The sequence below is a fragment of the Pseudophryne corroboree genome, chromosome 1 (assembly GCF_028390025.1).
Source record: "Pseudophryne corroboree isolate aPseCor3 chromosome 1, aPseCor3.hap2, whole genome shotgun sequence".
NCBI classification, from domain to species: domain Eukaryota; kingdom Metazoa; phylum Chordata; class Amphibia; order Anura; family Myobatrachidae; genus Pseudophryne; species Pseudophryne corroboree.
In genome coordinates, this window is record NC_086444.1 from 218392226 (window position 1) to 218413928 (window position 21703).

General features: G+C 46.8%; 1 long non-coding RNA gene across 1 annotated transcript in view; it reads left to right on the forward strand.

The window, feature by feature from the left end:
* Positions 1-21262, forward strand: part of LOC135052610 (uncharacterized) — a 79939-nt gene extending 58677 nt beyond the window's left edge. Inside the window, exon 4 of the long non-coding RNA XR_010242233.1 lies at positions 20408-21262. This is a non-coding gene — a long non-coding RNA (uncharacterized LOC135052610). The remainder of the gene's footprint in view (positions 1-20407) is intronic.
* Positions 21263-21703: the final 441 nt, after the last annotated feature.

Below are 21703 nucleotides of genomic sequence, written 5' to 3' on the forward strand. Positions count from 1 at the left end.
GGATGCAGAATATCCCAGGGTCTCATTGAGCATCCATGTCCCACTATAGCACTCTTTCACAGTGACAAGATGGTGCCGCATATGTGCAGAAGACCAAATGGTGGTCGTCTTGGTAAAGAACTTGATGCCTCCCTGAAGGAGCATCATGGAGACTGCTTAGTAGCTCTCTTCAGTTTTCACCAATACCCGCCTCTAACTCACCTCGTTGACCCATCTCTCCACTGGTACATTTCTATCCCCTGTTAAACACACTCCCATATCTTCAATTCTAAAGAAACTATCCCCAACTACTCCATTTCCAAATTACCTGAGCAATGACTCTCGTTCTCCAAACTTAACTCTCCGCTATCAGCTTCTGCCCAGTGACTTTTCTACACTCCAGGCTTTTTTCAACACTGTTAATTTTCTTCTACACACCATCCACTCTGGGTCTGGTATGTTTGGCTGTCAGTATGTCGGTATGCATAAGGTCAACATGACAATGTGAACATGGTCAAACTGTCGACATGCAACATGTCTACACGGGTGGTCTTCAGTATGCCGGCTGTCGGGATCCTGGCGCACAGTATACGGGTGCCGGAATCCCGACAGTCGGCATACCGACACGTTTTCTCCCTCTTGGGGGTCCACGATCCCCCTCAAGGGAGAATAGATAGCGTGGCGCACATAGCGCGCCACCGTGCCCGCAGCGTGTCGAGCGCAGCGAGCCCGCAAGGGGCTCATTTTCACTCGCCACGCTGTCGGTATGCCTGCGGTCGGGATTCCGGCGCCGGATGTTGGTCGCCGGGAGCCCGGCCGCCGGCATACCCTACTACACCCGTCTACACAGATGATATGTCAACATGATTGACGTTTGTTAAACCGTCCCCGGTGGTCTTGTTGTGTCACCTTCTCCCAACGGCAGTGGCATCTCCAGCATTGTCTTTCAGGTTCTGGCAGTCATGTGAGAAGCAGTTCTGTTGGCAGCATCTGAGCCCCCTTATCACTAACTCTAACCCTAACCCTTGTGCCAGACCCTAACCTCTCCTCTCCTTCAGCCTAACCCTAACCCTGGTGGTGCTAATCCAAAGCCACACAGTATTACTTACTAGATCCTGCAGTCACACATCTCTGTGCACCATGCATCAGCTAAACTTCCAAAATGTAAACAAGCAATCAGCAGCATGGTGTGTGGTCATGTTGGACTCTGTCAGGTGAATCACCTGAGGATCCCTGCCACGCTCACATGATCATATACACCATGGATCTTCAACCTACATGTATTAATAGCAAAACTGGCAGGGCATGCTGGGCTGTGTAGTTCCACAGCAGCTGGAGTGCCGCAGGTTGAAGGCCCATGATCTACACTAATGAGCCTGAACTGTTTCCTATTTAGACCTGCACCCGGAGCCAGCATATTGCATTCTAGAAATCATTCTCTCCAGGCTTCATTATCACCTTTGTTGCTGTTTATACAATCTGCCACTGGTATTTCCTGCTGCAGCTGTTATACCGGAGTACCCGCAAATTCCATCTGCCTCTGCTAGCAACTTCAGCAATGGCTATTGCTTAGTGCCTGTCCATGCATTATCCAGTGGATCCTGGGGCTTACCACCTGCTCTGGACTTCTGCCTATGCTGCCAATACCATCGGGTGTCCGTACAGGCCATCACACCATTTGGCTGGTTAGTGACAGGCTTCGATTACACAACATTCGGCTAGTGAGTGACAGGCTGATAGGTGATCATGCCCACAGGGAGAAACTGCAGGCACAAGCCGCACACAGCAGTGGGATCTGCAGACTTTACTCCGTCTTTGGTTTCTACAGACTGGCATTTTTCTAGTATGAGGGCTTAATCTTCCACAGTACATTTGGTAACTGCAATGCAAAATGTATCAGGGATTATCTAACACCGGCATATGGGGGTCAGCGTCATGCTTCATCTTTTACTTCTGTCAGTGCTGCATCCATTCCTGCTGTCATCCTCTGTCTGCTCATTTGATGACATTGGACAGCCGATAGGGATGGTTCCTTGAAGTTCTGTTCTTTCCTTCCCTCACTCTCTCACACATATGTTACAATACTGCTATATTTTGCGGTAAGTATGGTAGAGTGTTGATATAAGTGCAGGTGCAGATGTAGGTCGACGTACCTGGATCCCTTGCCCGGAATCACCTCTGGAACCAGATCTCACCACTGGAACCCTAGGCAGAGGAACGAGGAGAACCCCAAGCAACACCCCCAGAAATCACCACACGTTAGGATAATGATGAATCACCGCTGGAAAACTTTTGGTTAAATTTAGATTTGACTTGTATTAATTTGCAAGCAGATCTCCTATATAATAGCCCAGATCTGTCACTCTGTGACTGTGTGGATAACACTGGGCATGGCTAGGAACTCTTATTGGGTTAGCAGCAGGTCAATAACACCCAGTCCACAGCTGATTGGGCAAGAAACGCCCTCCCACACAGGTTACATCCAATGGGAGGCTCTGCCCTTTGGCTGCTGTGTGTCCCCAGAGCAGGATTAACAATGGGGCTGATGGAGCTGCAGCTCCAGGTCCACACCCAAAAATAGTCCCACTGCATCTGCAGCAACATACCCTCCAACAATTTACACATAAAAAATAGTACAAATTCGAAAAGGGGGCGTGGGTACGGGTACAGTGGCGTGGCCACGCCCCTTTTCCTATACTTTCAATGGATGTTTGGAGAGCCAGAAATCAGTACAGACCATAAAAAAAGGTCCTGTACCTGCCAAAAAGGTGCAGTTGGAGGGTGTGCCACTGCATCTGCAGCAAGTCTCTGCGCTGTAGATAGGGAAAAAAAATGCTTTTACTGCAACATCCTATGTCCTGCTGCCAGTCCGCCTGCCCCCTCCTCCGGCATCAACAATTTCCACTCCCTAGCTGCGGCGCAGGTTGCATAAAAGCTGCTGTGGCCACCGGCATAGATATGTATGAAAGCGGCGCAGCGGAAGGCTTTCATAGCCCTCCCTGCGCCGCATACTCTCTAAGCCCCGGAGCCTCCTCTGTGCATGATGTCACAGAAGTGCCTCCCCACCACAGCCGTGCCCAGATCCCCAGAGGCCCTGACTCCACAACACAGCACCTGGGCTGCAGGCCTGGAAGCCCCGAGATGGCTAATGTAACGGATAGAGTGGGTGATATCGTGAAGGATAATGTTTGGACGCTGAATCAATGTAAAAGGTGACAGTGCTGTGCAGTGCAGTGGATGTGCGGGGTCACTGACACTGCACAGCACTCTCACCTTTTACATTGATTCAGCGAGTCAGTCAGTTCTGCCAGCCAGTCACTATTGTTAGCACCGGTGTACCAACGCGCCGCATTACAGGGAATTAGATGCATTAAGTAAACTAATGACAAGTGTACCGAGTTCACAATTGTAGTCTCTGCGGATTTTTCTATTCCTTTAATCTGCAAAAATATGCGAGTTCCTCCAAACGAGTGCACATGTAAAAGAGAAAACACAAATTCGCTCCAATTTGTAGTATTGTCTTGATCAGAAAAGTCAAAGAGTATGGGAGTTAAACAAGGTAAGTAGATCCTCCACTTCGTGACATCAAAGAACGTGGTATGGGATCACCCAAAGTGCACAACGACCAAGAAAGATGATGCTCACTTTTCAGATTACATTAAAATACAACGTCAATGCTCATAAAGGTATCTTTAAATCCTCTCTAACATGATGCCATCTGGCAAGAAACTGTACTAACTCCTCCCAAGGAATGTACATATACAAAAGGAGCATAAATTCGCTCCAATGTGTAGTACCATCTTAAGTGCTAAAAAAAATTAAGGGATGTTGAGTTAAAGACAGTAAGTGAATCCTCCACTATGTGACATCCAAAGACGTAGTATGGGGTCACCCAAAGTGCACAATGATCACAAAACGATGCTCACTTTCAAGCTTACTTTCGAATAAGAAGTCCGTGCTCATAAAGCAGGGGTGGGGAACCTCCGGCCCGCGGGCCGTATATGGCCCACAAAGCCGTTTGCTCCGGCCCACCCGCTTCTGTCAGTGAGACACGCCGCCGCTCAGTCCGGCGGCAGCGTGTCTCAGCTGTCAGGACAGGGAGAAGAGCGCGGCGATGTTGGATGACGGCGGCAGTGTGTAGGACTTCAAACTAGCCGCCGCTTCGTGAGCCAATCAGAGCTCGCGGACCGGCAGCCAATCAGGAGCTGCGGCTGCCGTCCCGCGAGCTCTGATTGGCTCTCGCACCGGCGGCTGGTTTGAAGTCCTACACGCCGCCGCCGCCACCCGACATAGCCGCGCTCTCCTCCCTGTCAGCAAGCAGCGGTAAGCAGCACGGGGGGGGCGGGGGGACGGACATATCTGTATACCTGGCACTGTGGGGGCATCTGTATACCTGGCACTGTGGGGACATCTGTATAGCTGGCACTGTGGGGGCATCTGTATAGCTGGCACTGTGGGGGCATCTGTATAGCTGGCACTGTGGGGGCTTCTGTATACCTGGCACTGTGGGGGCATCTGTATAGCTGGCACTGTGGGGACATCTGTGTACCTGGCACTGTGGGGGCATCTGTATACCTGGCACTGTGGGGGCATCTGTATAGCTGGCACTGTGGGGGCATCTGTATAGCTGGCACTGTGGGGGTATCTGTGTACCTGGCACTGTGGGGGCATCTGTATAGCTGGCACTGTGGGGGCATCTGTATAGCTGGCACTGTGGGGGCATCTGTATACCTGGCACTCTGGGGGGCATCTGTATACCTGGCACTGTGGGGGCATATGTATACCTGGCACTGTGGGGGCATCTGTATACCTGGCACGGTGAGGGGCATATGTATACCTGGCACGGTGAGGGGCATTTGCATACCTGGCATGGTGAGGGGCATTTGTATACCTGGCACGGTGGGGGGCATTTGTATACCTGGCACTGTGGGGGGCATTTGTATACCTGGCACTGTGGGGGCATCTGTATACCTGGCACGGTGGGGGGCATATGTATACCTGGCATGGTGGGGGGCATATGTATACCTGGCACGGTGAGGGGCATATGTATACCTGGCACGGTGAGGGACATTTGTATACCTGGCACGATGAGGGACATTTGTATACTTGGCACTGTGAGGGGCATTTGTATACCTGGCACTGTGGGAGCAATTGTGGATCTGGCACTGCACTATTGGGGGCATATGTGTATCACGTCCCATTTTAACTGGCCATACCCATTTTTTTTTGCGCGCGCGCACCTCCGGCGCGCATATACAGTACCTCTAAGGGGCAGACCTACTGGGGGGCAGGGTCATTTTTTTAAATTGAGAATTTTTGTATGGCCCCCGAAGGATTTTATAAATATCCAAATGGCCCTCGCTAGAAAAAAGGTTCCCCACCCCTGTCATAAAGGTATCTTTAAAACACTTTCTGACATTTTATCATCAGGTGATGAAATCTTACATGTATGCTTACTTGAGACATGCGTTGTAAACTCCTATAACGGTTTCTTTTCCTCCCGCATATGTATTTAGAATTCCAAAAAGGGCAAAAAAACATTTGTAGATAAAAACAGACTTTTTAATAATAAAAAAATAAAATTGCTGGTACAGATACACTAACCTTTTGGTGGGTAGATGCAACCTTTCCATAGTAGGATAAGGTAAGTAACAAACAGAGGGCCCAAATTGCTCTTACCACTCCACTGGGTCCCACCTGGTACTGATCTATACAACAAAAAAACCACCAACCAGGAACGTGCAGTCAGGGGAGGCAGTGCCTCACCTGTCATGCTCCCTATCATGCTCAGAGGGGTGTAGTACGGTATGCCGGCGCTCGGGCTCCCGACGACCAGCATACCGGCGGCAGGAGCCCGACCGCCGGCATACTGACAGCGTGGCGAGTGCTAAGGAGCCCCTTACGGGCTCGCTGCGCTCGCCACGCTGCGGGCACGGTGGCGCGCTACGCGCTCCACACTATTTTATTCTCCCTCCAGGGGGGTCGTGGACCCCCACGAGGGAGAATAGCTGTCGGTATGCCGGGTGTCGGGATTCCGGCGCCGGTATAATGTGTGCCGGGATCCCGACATTCGGCATACTGAAGACCACCCGCTCAGAGTTCTCATTATAAAAATTATTGGAAGAACAGAAAGAAGATAATTATAACTTACAGTATAAGCATCTTCTTTGTTCTTAACACAATCATTTGTATGCACCAGGAACCTCTCTGGGATATCACTTATGTGGAGTATATTATTTCATAGCATTAATTAATTAGCAAAGCTACTGCACCTTTGGACTGTCGTCTTATTTAATCCTAAAAGAGGGACATATTGTACTGGATTTATTTACACTATAAAAAGGGACAAAACTGAATGGTGACTAGAACTATGGCCCTCATTCCGAGTTGTTCGCTCGCAAGGCGATTTTAGCAGAGTTACACACGCTAAGCCGCCGCCTACTGGGAGTGAATCTTAGCTTCTTAAAATTGCGAACGATGTATTCGCAATATTGCGATTACAAACTACTTAGCAGTTTCAGAGTAGCTTCAGACTTACTCGGCATCTGCGATCAGTTCAGTGCTTGTCGTTCCTGGTTTGACGTCACAAACACACCCAGCGTTCGCCCAGACACTCCTCCGTTTCTCCAGCCACTCCTGCGTTTTTCCCGGAAACGGTAGCGTTTTCATCCACACGCCCATAAAACGCCGTGTTTCCGCCCAGTAACACCCATTTCCTGTCAATCACATTACGTTCGCCGGAGCGAAGAAAAAGCCGTGAGTAAAAAAACTATCTTCATAGCAAAATTACTTGGCGCAGTCGCAGTGCGAACATTGCGCATGCGTACTAAGCAGAAAAACGCTGCGATGCGAAGAAAATTACCGAGCGAACTACTCGGAATGAGGGCCTATATATGGATTAACATCTCCAATAGTGGTAATGTCTATATCTTGATTGTTTTTACATACTTTGTATATTTATATGTGTAATAAAAATATTTAAATTGTTAACGCTATATGCGCTCCCTTTTTGATATTATTGGTGTTATTGCAATCTCTTTTAGCCCAATCTTATAAAATGGATAAAAAAAAACTTAAGACCTGCATTAGGATATGTTCAGCAGCTCTAATCAAGGCTATAAAGTAAGCATAGTAAACAAACAGAGGGGCGCAATAATGTATGTGATAATCATATGAAACCTGTTGTGCTGTGACTTATGGCGACCTAATGGATAGCTGTCCTAATCAAATTTTGTTCTTCTATCAAGCGGCTCAATGTTTATAGGGGGTAATTCTGAGTTGATCGCAACAGGAACTTTGTTAGCAGTTGGGCAAAACCATGTGCACTGCAGGGGAGGCAGATATAACATGTGCAGAGAGAGTTAAGGGGGGTACTCACGGAGTGATCGCTGCTTAAAATCTAAGCAATCTGACTAGATTGCTTAGATTTTAAGCCTGTTCGCTCCGTGTGTACCCCCTACAGCGATAGCGATGCACAGCCCCGCGCATCGCTATCGCTGGTGCTAGACAGGCCATTCTAGCGGGTCACTCATTTCACCCGCTGGGTGAAATGAGCACCCCCACCCCGTCTCCCCCCGCATGCTCAGCACACATCGCGCTGTGCTGAGCGGCGGAAGAGATGTGTGCTGAGCGGTTCGCTCAGCACACATCTCTCCCGCATCGGCCAGTGAGTACTGGCCTTTAGATATGGGTGTGGTGTGTTCAATCTGCAATCTAAATTACAGTGTAAAAATAAAGCAGCCATTATTTACCCTGCACAGAAACAAAATAACCCACCCAAATCTAACTCTCTCTGCACATGTTATATCTGCCTCCCCTGCAGTGCACATGGTTTTGCCCAATTGCTATCAAAAATCCTGCTGCAATCAACTTGTAATTAACCCCTAAATTCCTGCTGCGATCAACTCAGAATTACCCCCATAGTGTGGTTTCCATAGTTGTGATTTGTCAAGACCTCTCGCTGCTGGTGTTCCCCTTTTTCGTTTGCCTTCAACTTTTCCAAGCATAGTGTATTTCTCCACAGATTCTTTTCTTCGCATGAGGTGGCCAAAGTAGGAAAGGCGCAGTTTTATAATTTGTACTTCTAGGGAGAGCTTAGGTTTTATCTCATCTATTACAGATTAATTTGTTCTTTGGGCAGTCCATGGTATACGTAATATTCGTCTCCATAATTCAAAAGCATCAATAATCTTCCTATCATGCTTTTTGACTGTCCAGCTTTTACGACCATAAAATGTCACTGGAAAAACCATAGCTTGAACGAGTTGTATCTTTGTATGCAAAGACATATCTTTGCACTTGAATAACTTTTCTCTTACGTCCTAGAGGATGCTGGGGTCCACATTAGTACCATGGGGTATAGAGGGGGCCACCAGGAGCCATTGGCACTTTAAGAGTTTTAGAGTGTGGGCTGGCTCCTCCCTCTATGCCCCTCCAACCAGACTCAGTTTAGAAAATGTGCCTGGAGGAGCCGGTCACAGCTAGGGGAGCTCTCCAGCGTTTCCTTAGTAAAAGTTATTTTTCAGAGTTTATTTTACAGGGAGGCTGCTGGCAACAGCCTCCCTGCAGCGAGGGACTTAGGGGGGGAGCCAGGCCCGGCGCTACCCACTCATCGAAGGGATGCAGTGCAGGGAGGCGCTGGGACGGAGAGGCGATCTCCCTACTCTGCATCCCTTCCCTGCGGCGCCGTCCTGTCCCCCCCTGCTGCTGCTGCCAGCTGCTGTGCCTGTCACTGTATGACAGGTAGCAGCGCTGGCAGCATGAAAACCCCCACCCTCCCCACAATCAGCTGTGACAGTGGCTGTGTAGGATCAGAGGAGGGGGCGGAGCTACACTGGACAGAAGGGGGTGGAGCTAAATGGACCAGGCTGCTGTAGAGAGAGGGACAGCCAGACTTAGGTACTTAGGTAAGTGGAGGGTGAGTGAGAAATGTTTGTGTGTGTGTGTGTGTGCGCGGACGCTACTACTACTGGGGGGGCCATTACATGTAAGGACGCTACTACTACAGGGGGGGCATTACGTATAACGATGCTACTACTGGGAGGGCATTACATGTAAGTACGCTACTACTACTGGGGGGCATTACGTATAAGGACACTACTACTGGGGGAGGGGGCATCACGTATAAGGACGCTACTACTGGGGGGGCATTATGTATAAGGACGCTACTACTGGGTGGGCCATTACATGTAAGGACGCTACTACTACTGGGGGGGGGCATTACATGTAATTACGCTACTATTGCTGGGGGGGTATTATGTATAAGGACCTACTACTGCTGGAAGGGCATTACGTATAACGATGCTACTACTACTGAGAGGGGGCATTACATATAAGGACGCTACTACTACCGGTGGGCATTATATATAAGGATGCTACCACTAATGGTGGCGGCATTATGTATAAGGACGTTACTATTACTGGGTGGGCATTATGTATAAGGAAGCTACTACTACTTGGGGCATTACGTATAAGGACACTACTACTACTGGGGGGGCATTACGTATAAGGACGCTACTTCTACTAGGGGGGAATTACTTATAAGGACGCTTCTGCTACTGGGGGTGCACTACGTATTAGGACGCTGCTGCTACTACTACTGGGGGGGCATTAGGTATAAGGACGCTTCTACTACTGGGGGTGCACTTAGTATAAGGACGCTACTACTACTGTGGGTGCATTATGTATAAGGATGCTACTACCACTGGGGTGCATTACATATAAGGACGCTACTACTACGGGTGGGACATTACGTATAAGATGAATAAGATTGTGCTACTGTGTTGTGTAATTGTAAATGGTGGTACTATTGTGTGGCCATGTCCCTTACTTGTGAGACCACAATTCTTTTCCCAGCATGTGCCCCCTTTGTTGAATATGGGAGGGCGCAAATTTATAGTTTGCAGAGGGGCGCCGAACACCCTAGCACCGGCCCTGGGGGGAGCAGTGTAAGCCCTGCGGGGTCTGAGCCACTGTCTCCGCTGACTGGACACTGAGCTCCAGAGGGGATAGATCATTCCCCGCCACAGGGGAGCAAGTGGGGGACCGGTGTGAAGATGGTGGCATCAGGGTAGGAGCGCAGTATTAACTATGCTCCAGGAGGCTCAGCGGTACGTTGTGCGGTGCTGTGAGGGGCGCCTTGAGCCAGCGCCTGCACCCTACACTGGGCACTCAGCCTGCTGGGGTCCCCGGACCTCAGCCAGCATAAATCCTCAGTGTCACAACTGAGGGCCTGAGCTGACGGGAGGCAGCCTCAGTTGTAGGGGCTGAGATGTACCGGAACCTGGGAGGTTGTATCAGACCCCTGGACATGTAAGTAACATGAATAATAACTGCCCGAAGGCGTGACCACGACAACTTGGATAAAAGTCAATGATGTTTATTATGACAACTCCGCAACACAGCAGCAGTAAAAGAAAACGTAAAAGTCAGCAAATAATAAATACAGTTCCTGGGTACTACAGGATGGCAGGAGCCACAGGGCACTGGTAGTGTGAGATAGTTCTTATGATCTTCTAGATGGAAAGTCCTTACCAGGCCCGACTGTAGCAATGGAGATAACCCAGGATTGTGCCAGCTGGTGTTCCAGGAAAAGCTGGGTTGCTGAAGGTAAAACAGCTGCTGTGGATACTGGCTGGAACCAGACTGTTGTTAGCACGGAGTGGATACTGGCTGGAACCAGTTAAATAATAAATGAACTTGGGAGCGATGAAATATGAACTGAAATGTAGAACTTGAGAGCGGAGAAATAATAATACCGGTGGAGAGTGGTAAAGTGTAGAAAGGACACCGGCCCTTTAAGGGAAGCTGTACTCTGCTGGAAGCTGAGCTGGAAGCAGGTAATGTTGTAGCTGGAAACAGATGAATCCACAATGGATTGGAGAGTCAGGCTACACCGCAGGTGGAATGCTGGTGCGGGTCTCTATGGTGGAAGTCTTGAGACAGGAGCTGGAACCTGGAAGACAATCACAGGAGAGAGACAAACAGGAACTAGGTTTGACAACCAGAGCACTGACGCCTTCCTTGCTCAGGCAGTGTATTTATACCTGCAGCAAGGAAGGGATTGGCTAGGCAATTATGCAGATTAACAATACTGACAACAGATTGGAGGAAATGATCAGCTGACAGAATCCAAGATGGCTGCGCCCATGCAGACACTTGGAGGGAAGTTTGGTTTGTAATCCATGTGGTAATGAAAACAGTAATGGCGGCGCCGGCCACTGGAGACAGGAGACGCCAGGCTGACAAGTGCACATCCAACTACGCGGACACAGCGGAGGCCGCGGCTGACGTAATCGCCACTCTGACACTCTGCATGCAGAAGCTCAGGGACGGCGGCGGAGGCCGCGGGAGACGCCATGCCAGATGTAATAAGGCGTTACTGTGACAGCGTCTCAGAGAGACAGGAGAGGATGCAGGAATGTGAACATTAGGATAACAGATGGGATCCGGTCCTGGAGCGCTGAGCCAGCCTTAGGAGGCATCTGATGGGTAAGAAATGGCGTCCAGATACCCGGATCGTGACACTCAGGCCAGTATAATCCTATGAAGAGCGGGAAGACAGCACCATTTTGGGGGTGGAGCTTCTCCTCAGAGTGGACCCAGCAGCGTTCAGTGCCCTTTTCCTGCCTGCACAGCGCTGTCCAGGAAAGAAGCAAGTCCCTCCACAGCAATCTCCAGCTATCTCACGGTACCAAGGGGTTGTAGAATGTAGAAGGGGGAGGGGGAGGCTGCAAAACGGCTGTGTAACCTATTAAGGTACACAGTCAGCACTCATAAGGGGTCTCCCTTATATGTATAAAAGCGCTGTGTGTGGGTTGGCTCCAATCTCTGTGTCTCTCTTGCCATTCTTGGGGAGAAACTCTGTGTGTATCCCCTGTGTGTGCGTGGAGTGTTTGTGGTCACCAATAGCAATGTCCAGGGACTCTGTGTCATATGCTGCAGAGGATTTGTCCTCTCAAGATGATCCCATTCCATGTAATCAGGATTGCACTGATTTAGCACAGATTCCAGCAAGGGATCTGGAATGGTTATCCTCTATCAAAAATATGATTTCTCAGATTTCACAGAGGGTTGCACAAAATTAATCTGCTACCCAGGTGCTGCAGAATATGGCAGTCTGGCCCAGTTCTGGTACCTCAGGTCCCCCCGCTATGCACTCCCATAAGCGTCCTTTAGCACAAATTATGCAGGATGACATCGATACAGATTCTGACGGTGATGATGGGGTACGGGGGACAGCATCTCTTGCTAAAGGGGTGCAGTTAATGATAGAGGCTATTAGGGATGTGTTGAATATTAATGACACACCACCTGAGCAGGTTGAGGAGGCTTACGTCACTGAGAATAAGAAAGCCTTGCTAACCTTCCCTGCGTCAAAAGAATGAAATGCTATTTTTGAAAAGGCTTGGGAAAACCCTGAGAAAAAATTCCAGATCCCTAAGAGGGTTCAGGTGGCATTTCCTTTCCCTGTTGATAGGAAAAAATTGAAAAACCCACCTATTGTTGACGCGTCAGTATCCAGACTTTCAAAAAAGGTGGTGTTGCCTGTTCCGGGATCTACCGCCTTGAAGGAGGCGGCTGATCATAAGATTGATAATACGCTCAAATCCATGTACACGGCTTCAGGGGCTATACCGTGTCCCACAGTGCTTGGATTGCCAAAGTTATAGTAAAGTGGTCTGGCACCTTACTTGAAGATTTGGATACTATGGATAAGGATGATGTTGGCTTATTTTTGCGCAACATTCAGGATTCAGCGGGATTTCTGGTGGAATCCATGAAAGATCTGGGTTCCATGGCTGCAGTATTTTCTTCCATGTCGGTCTCAGCACGGCGAGGACTGTGGCTACGTCAATAGTCTGCCAACACAGAATCCAGGAGAAGTGTGGAGTCCATCATAAAGCTCATAAGGAGAACAAGGGATCAAGCGATCCTCATTGCTCCAGACTGGCCAAGAAGGGCTTGGTACGCAGGTGTGACTAATCTTGGCATGCCACAAAGCAAACGCACCGCGATGCCTCTAGTATATGCTGCAGAATGCAGAAACAAAGCAATAGGATGCATCTGTAGTTTATTTTATGAACCCCAATAGTGCCCTAGTTCATGTTATGGTGCATTTGTAGGGGTACCAGTACACATTATGCAACCTAGTACCCCCAATTCACATTATGACATACAGTACAGTGACATCAGCTAATATTATCATTTTGTTCTTCGGGAGGCTTGCCACCTAGCAACAGCAAGTGGGCTAGGCAGCAAGCCTCCCGAAAAGCGCTGATGGAGAGGAGAGTGAAAGAATTTTCACTCCCTCCCACATCTCCAGGGGCTGGCCGGGGCGTGCGCACGTTACGTCACGTGCGTGCGCATGGTCACGTGGGCGCACGCCCCAGCCTCTGATTAGATTTTTTCTGTCAGCGGACATGGAGGACTGTGTCTCTGTCTCAGCAACAGACACACTTTCACTGTCCTCCATGGCTGGCGGTTCTACAGTGAAGAGAGCCCATAAAAGGGCAAATAACTCTACTACTTCATCCTCTGACTCCTCAGAGGATATTAATGTAAAGAAAAAGAGGACTTTTTCAGTCAGAAACTTCCTATCCTCTGACTCTTCTGATATTGAGGTAAGCAAATGACCTCAACAAAACACAGGGTTATCCCCTAACACAGATGTGTCCTCTAGCGGCATAGCGGGTCATGTGCATATGCACGCTCTCGCTATCCATTACAGTCAATGGGGTCACCAGCGGGTGTGACTAATCTTGGCATGCCGCAAAGCAAACGCACCGCGGTGCCTCTAGTATATGCTGCAGAATGCAGAAACAAAGCAATAGGACACATCTGTAGTTTATTTTATGAACCCCAATAGTGCCCTAGTTCATGTTATGGTGCATTGTAGGGGTACCAGTACACATTATGCAACCTAGCACCCCCAATTCACATTATGACATACAGTACAGTGACATCAGCTAATATTATGCCACATTACAGTGCCCCCAGTTCATATTACATAACATTATAATGCCCTCCAGTTCATTTTATACCATATTACAATGAACAGGTCTAGGGGCATACCGAGATATATCGCAGGCCCAGAGGCAACATTTGTGAGGGCCCCTATATACCACCCAATGTTGAAGCATGTATATAACACATGTAACTGTGACAGTGAAGGTGTGCCAATCCCAGCTCTGGGCCCCATAGCAGCTGCACTCCCAGCACCTATGGTAGCTACACCCTTGGGTGAGTGTTGCATGCAGGGCCGGCTCCAGGCATGTTCCATAGGAGCTGCTGTGCAGGGCTATTAAGAGTGCCTGTCCATTTCTTAATGTGGTGCCAGCTGTCAACCAATCAGGCAGCATGGCTCCTGATTGACTCCCAGACTGCAAGCTTTGATTGGCTCACGATCCGGTGCCATATTTTATGTGGTCGCTGCCTTTCCGGCTTTTCTCCCCTCTCCTCCTCTCAGACACCCAGCAGGGGAAGGCCAGCAGCAGTGGCAGACCTTCATAAGCACAGCAGTGGTGAGTACTATAGGGGATATTAACTAGTACTACAGGGAGCATTATGTGTAACTGGAACTACAGGGGGGCATTAATGTGTAATTGCCACTACAGGAAGCATTATATGTAACTGGCACTACAGGGGGCTTTATGTGTAACTGGCACTGCAGAGGGCATAATGTCTAACTGGCAATGCTTGGAACATTATACGTAACTGGCACTATAAGGGACATTATGTGTAACTGGCCCAGCAGGGGGCATTATATGTAACTGGCACTGCAGGGGGCATTATGTGTAACTGGCACTGCTGATGGAATTATGTGTATCTAGCAGTGCTTGGTGAAATATGTGTAGCTGGCACTGCCAGGGACATTATGTGATACTGGCACTGCTGAGGGCATTACATGTAACTGGCACTGCTGAGGGCATTTACGTGTAACTGGCACTGCTGTGAAATTAAGTGTAACTGGCTCTATACTAGGGCATTAGATGTATATAATACTATACTTAGGGAAATTATGTGTAACTGGCACTATACTAGGGCATTGCATGTAACTGGCACTATAGTGGGGTATTACATGTAACTGGCACTATACTGGGGCATTACATGTACCTGGCACTACTGGGGTATTACATATATCTGATACTGTACTTGGGGCATTGCATGTAACTGGCATTATACTTGGAGGATTACTTGTATCTGATACTATACTTGGGGAATTATGTGTAACTGGCACTTCAAAGGGGCATTATGTGTAACTGGCACTATACTGGGGCATTGCATGTATCTGATACTATACTTGGAGCATTATGTGTAACTGCCACTATACTGAGGGCATTACATGTAACTGCCACTATACTGTGGGCATTATGTGTAAGGAGCACTACTGTGGGTTTTATGTGTAAGGATACCAATTATGTGTAAGGCAGCATTGGGTGGGCGCTTCAAAATTTTTTGCTTAGGGTGCTAGTAGGCTTGGAGCTGGCCCTGGTTGTATGCTGTCCCCAGGATAAATTTAACAGTCACTGTGGGCGAGTTCCAGATGTTGTAAAGTTTTTGCCTAAATGCCGTCCATGTTTAAAGCCCAACTTGAGCCACACCCCTTTAGAGGTGTGCTGGCGCTTTATGGTAGCTTACACACTAAGAGCTTCTACTACTGCATTCCTCCTGAGGGACTACATGCTCAGGCCAATTTTGGCCCTGCTGTTTTTTTTACTTCAAATTGCCCCACAAGCTGGCTGCGCTATACAGGCACACGTCTGTACTGGGTTGGATGGGGTGCTGTAATGTGCTGGTCTTCCAGGCAACATAGTTTTATGCTATGCCTCTGTCTGTGTGCAGCTGCCAGAAAAATCAATACAACTCTGACATGGATATAAATGGGAAGAGATGCACACGAAGCCTTCATTCCGCGATACTTTCAAAATTATGTCTGAAATAAAAAAATTAGTTGTAATATTTTCATTCTGAAAATGCTTAAAGTCATACAATATAGTTGATTTTATTATAATAACTTTTTATAAACTGGAGTATTTTGTATATTGGTTATGTCAGTAGTGCTGCAAGCAAAGGATACACCAGCAAGACCCAATCAACATTATTCTGTTAAATCATAAGTAGAGGTTATTTTTAAATAAGCTGTAAAATATCCAGAACTATCTACATTTGCAAATACGCCAGAGTAAAATATATCTTTATAAAGAACATTTTAAATAAAACATAATTTGAACTGAAATTTTACACAGTGTTGTTTATTATTAATGCCTGCACGATATAACATTTTGGTATGTATTATTTAATCGGGCAAACTGCATTTATTTTGTTACTTTTGCAAATGTAAGTATTTTGTGAAAACTACATGTAATGTATTCATAATAATATATAGCTACCTTAAACAACATTTGGTTAGACTTAGAAACAAATCTAACAGTGGAATTTCTACCAATGTAGAGGGTGCAAACCTAATTGATTTTTGCATGTGTAAAACCCCGCTATGCAAGTTATTACGTCTGACATTGTCATACCCTCCAACATGAACCATTCCATTAGGTACAAATGCTCTGTTCCTGGACTTTCTTCCAGTGGTGGCTCCAGAGATGGCCAGGACTCACTGGCAGTTGGTGTGGCTCCCCTGTTTGAATTTTGGACTGTGCTACAGCCCCGTCTCTGTAACTGCCACTGGCAAGAAAAGCCAGGAACAGAGCATTTTGTACCTAGTGGAATGGGTCATGTTGGAGGGTATGCATTGTGTGTTACTCTATAGCGCCTGTCATGACACATGCAGATCAATATTCCCAGCAGCCTCTGCAGTTGCTCAAGAGGTCAGAAATACATCACATGACCAGTATCAGGTGGTACAGCTAGTGACAGTTGGAAGTGGCATTTGGTCAGTGGTTAGCCCTGAGATGGCGGCTGTGAGAACTGACCTGTGCTGCTGAGGTGCCATTGACAATGGCTGTGTGTGAGCTGCATCTCAGAGACTAGGACTGCAGTGGAACTGCTTGAGGAGAATCTAATGAGTGCGGCAGCATACCTTAGGCTAGGACCCTGGTCTCCACTGTTGTAATAGGAGTTAGGACTGGCTGAGAGACCTCTATGGTGGTAAGGTGTCCTGGGGGAGGGAGCAGAACTGAGCCGTTGACCATCCAGGAGGAGCTGTCCTCTAACTGTCCCTGGAGGTAGAGAGCAGCACTTCAGGATTTTCCCCAAATCATCCCCTCAGACTGCATAACGCTGGGAGTGGAGCAGTCTATGTGATCGACAGACAGCTGGGAAACCCAGAGATGGTTCACGGGGCTGGTGATGTGTGAGGTAAAACTAAGACACTTTACAATCACATGAGCTGCAGCAGCTGGGATACTCTTACAGGTCTGTAGGAAGACCCACTGCTTTTATTATTGGCAGAAGGTATCTGTTCCTTCATAGTGAGAATAAATCCACTCCAAAGACTCCATATTTCAGGTGCCAAAATCAGTATTTAACACACCTTCCTAAGAACTGTGACTACTGGTAATCAAAAAGAAGGCTATTGAAATCACCATTGTTCATACAGATGCAGACTATCTTATTTTATTGCTATAGGCAGCGTAGAGATTATCGCCACTGCCACAAGAGAAGAGTCAGTTATTGGTATTACTTTTCAACAAATATATACATACTACAGTACTAGGAGGTATTGGACACCATGGGCCAGATGCGTCATCGCTTGGAAAGTGATAAAATGGAGTGTGAAAAGTATCAGCCATTCAGCTCCTAACTGCCATTTTTCAAACACTGTCTGTGACATGGCAGTTAGGACCTGATTGGCTGGAACTTTTACACTCTCCATTTTATCACTTTCCAAGCATTGATGCATCTAGCCCCATATGACTGTTTATTAGTAAAGAAAAGAGTTGAGACTGTTCTGTGATATGGCAATCACCAGAAAGTGACTGTCCGCTGGCAAAGATTTCTATCTAGCATAATTGTTACAAAGAGAAGCAAGCCTACCACCACAGCGAGAGTGTTTAAAAATGTAACCCTCAGTTGCAACAAATAAGAATTTTAAGTAAATTGAGCAGGCCTGGCTCAGGCTACAGCCTAGAACTCATAAAGAAAGACATTTTGTAATAATCTATCAGAAGTTCCTAGAGCTGTCATTTGTGCATGAAATGTGCTGTTTGAATATGAAATGTAAATACATTCATTTGATTCTGTGTTTAAAAGTTAATTAAGCATTTAATACATGCATTATCGAAGTGTAAGGGTCAAGGTCTGGAGAAAAAGCTAAGCTGTTATCTCTTTGGTGATATATGCATATGATCCTACGTTGTATGTTTTAAAGTATTGATTTAATAAGTAAAGTGTTTTATTTAAAACAAGTGTGATGCTTGGATTTGGGGTCAGTTGCCTTCACCTCTATGCCGGGGAAGGAAAAGGAAGCACACCTTCCCCGACTGATTAGATTTACCTGAACCATCAGACAAGAAAAGTGGGTGTTACACATGCATGGAAGATACTGCCTGCTTTTGCATCAATCTTGGAAAATAACAGGACAACTATTTATTCAGTGCAATTTAGAGCTTCGATACGATCCACCCCCTCCCAACTCTAAATCTGTCAGCACATGTAGGGGCTGATTCAGAGGTGGACATAGAAGCCTCCACAGCTACTGTAGGTCTTTTGGTGGTCACATGTCTTTAACTTTATGCAAATATCAATACAAAATCCTTCCCTTGTGTACATCTGTCTGTAAAGGGTTTAGTATGAAATGCCTACAATCAAAATCCCAACAGTCAAAATACCGACAACAATTGTCCTACATTCAAAATCCCAACAAGGTCAAAATACAGACAAGGTCAAATTACCGACATTTAAAATACCAACATGGTCAAAATACAGACATTTAAAATGTCGTTAGGACAAAAAGTCGACACTTTTAGTGTGTATGTGTGTATGTTTAGTGTGTATGTTGACATAGGTCGACATGGACATTAGTGTACAGCTTCCCTTCGCATGGCTTATTGCGCTAGCCATGCTTCAGGCATGGTGTCCTGCTGCGCTCGGCACACTATTATATTCCCCCTCCAGGTCCACTGGGATGATAAAGTATGAACAAGTCGGTTTCAATGAAAGAATCATGAAAAACTCATGTCGACTTTATGACCTGTCGACATTTAAATGTCAGGATTTTGACCTTGTCTGGATTTTGACCGCCGGTGAATGGTTGTCGGTATATTGACCGTCTGGATTTTGATTGTAGGTAAATTGACTGCATCCCGTCTGTAAGGACTGAGAAGCCCACTATCAGCATAGACACATACGCAGTAATAACGATTGGCAGGTGCAATTTCTCCATCCATGTATGGCCTCCTATGTGAGCAGTCAAGCATCTATATACTCAGTCACTATCACCAACATACCCATGACACTCCTATAATATGCCCATAAGATGGACCATCTCTGCACGTGCACTAAGACACCTCCCTGTCACCGTCCAGGCACACCCATGACCAGAGCCGTATCTAGACATTTTGGTGCCCTGTGCCAGAAAAAGCATCGGTGCCCCACATATTATAAATAGGACAGCGTGCCCTGAAAAGGGTTGTGGTCTTGTAGGAAAGGAGGAGTGACCACACAATAATACCTCCAATTCAAATGATGTGACACAGTAGTGCCTCATAGTCACATTACACCGCATGGTAGTGTCTCTTATTGACATTATACCACACAGTAGTGTCTGTTATTTTACTGATAAAAAATTGGTTAATAATTTAAATACCACAAATCTATTTAATATGACCTCTAATGCACTTCTATGCTGTTATCATATGTTAGTTTGACATTTTTCAGGGTACAGGCTGATCTACACTTTTTTCATCTCCACTTTTTACGGCATGAATTTTCACACAAATCCTGTTCTCACTATTTTGGCATTGAACAAGTGCAAAAACGGAAGCGTGCATACCCGCGAAAAGACGTTTTTGCATGATTACCTTGAAAAGTTTCTGTGATTTTGGCTAATTGAATACTGTAACCTCCGTAATCTTGGATAATTTATTCTAAATTAAGGACTTTCAACACTTTCATTGATGCATAAGCCAAAAATTAATAGAATTTTGATAAATTTATACTTGGATGATCAATCTTATTTTATTTTCCTTACAAAAAAATTAGTTTTTTTTAAATCAAGTGATATTGATTGACTTTGCAATACAGACCAAACAATAACAAGAAAACTAAAGAAAAAATAAGTACTACATGTGCCGTTACACATTACCAAGATGATTCTAAATGGTAAAGTAGGAAATAAAATGACAACTTGTACTGTAGCAATATTATTACTAGTATTCCTGTGCACTTTGATTTAGGTTAATATAAAAGGCTTATTTCATAAACTAGTTCAAGTGTTAAATATGTCATCTTATTAATCTTACTTTTTTAACAGATGCCTGATGTCTAACTGAAGTTGAGACTGTACTGCTGTTGTACATACAAGATTTGCATCCTTCCATTACCCTTCATGATAGGAGAGTTGACAGAGGAAATGATATTGGTGGTCATTCCGAGTTGATCGCAGCCAGCAACTTTTAGCTGCTGCTGCGATCAACAGTCCACGCCTATGGGGGAGTGTATTTTAGCTTAGCAGGGCTGCGATCGCTTGAGCAGCCCTGCTAAAAAAATTTCAAGCAGAAGTAGAGTAGCTCTGGACATGTGCGATGGATCCAACGATGATGGGGCCGGCTTTGATGTCACTCCTCCGCCCTCCGTTGTCCTGGACACGCCTGCGTTTCACTCACCACTCCCCGAAAACGCTCTCCAACGATCCAGATCTGCCCATCCACGCCTCCTTGCTGTCAATCCTCTTAGCGGTCGCTGCTGCGACCGCTCCCGTCGGTAGCCGCGACAAAACCCGGTGACCCCTGTCGCCGAGCAACGTCGCGTACGTGCCCTGCGCCCTCCGCGCATGTGCATTCCGCACCCGTTTGCACAGCAGCAAAAAAACGCTGCTTGCGAACGGGTCGGAATGACCCCCATTGAACACAGGCAACTAACAGATGTCGTCTTTCTTCTGTAGAGACCAGTGAAATCATTGAACAGTGCTATAGGGGTATATGAACTTAACTTCAACATCACATTCCGCTCATCTTTTGAAAGTACCAATCAAAAAAAAAACAATGACTATTGTAAACACATGCTATGTATGAATTTGTACTGATTTGTGACATATTGACTGGTGCTGGATTGTTCTGATTTAATAAAGGGGAAATGCAACTGAAGTACGGCCCAATCACCTTTCTAAAGTGATCCCCATGATTGCGCATATCGTGCACATAGTAATCAGGTCTAGCTGCGTAAAGGGTTGTGTGCCTCGCTACCACGGGGATAGTGAGCTGAAATGATGATACCAACCCCGTCAGCAGAATCAGATCGGGTATGGAAGCGGACGGAAAGAATTGAATGCCGCCCAATGGCCCTCATTCCGAGTTGTTCGCTCGCAAGCTGCTTTTAGCAGCTTTGCACACGCTAAGCCGCCGCCTACTGGGAGTGAATCTTAGCTTATCAAAATTGCGAACGAAAGATTTGCAATATTGCGAGAAGACTTCTCTGTGCAGTTTCTGAGTAGCTCGAGACTTACTCTTCCAGTGCGATCAGTTCAGTGCTTGTCGTTCCTGGTTTGACGTCACAAACACACCCAGCGTTCGCTCAGACACTCCTCCGTTTCTCCAGCCACTCCCGCATT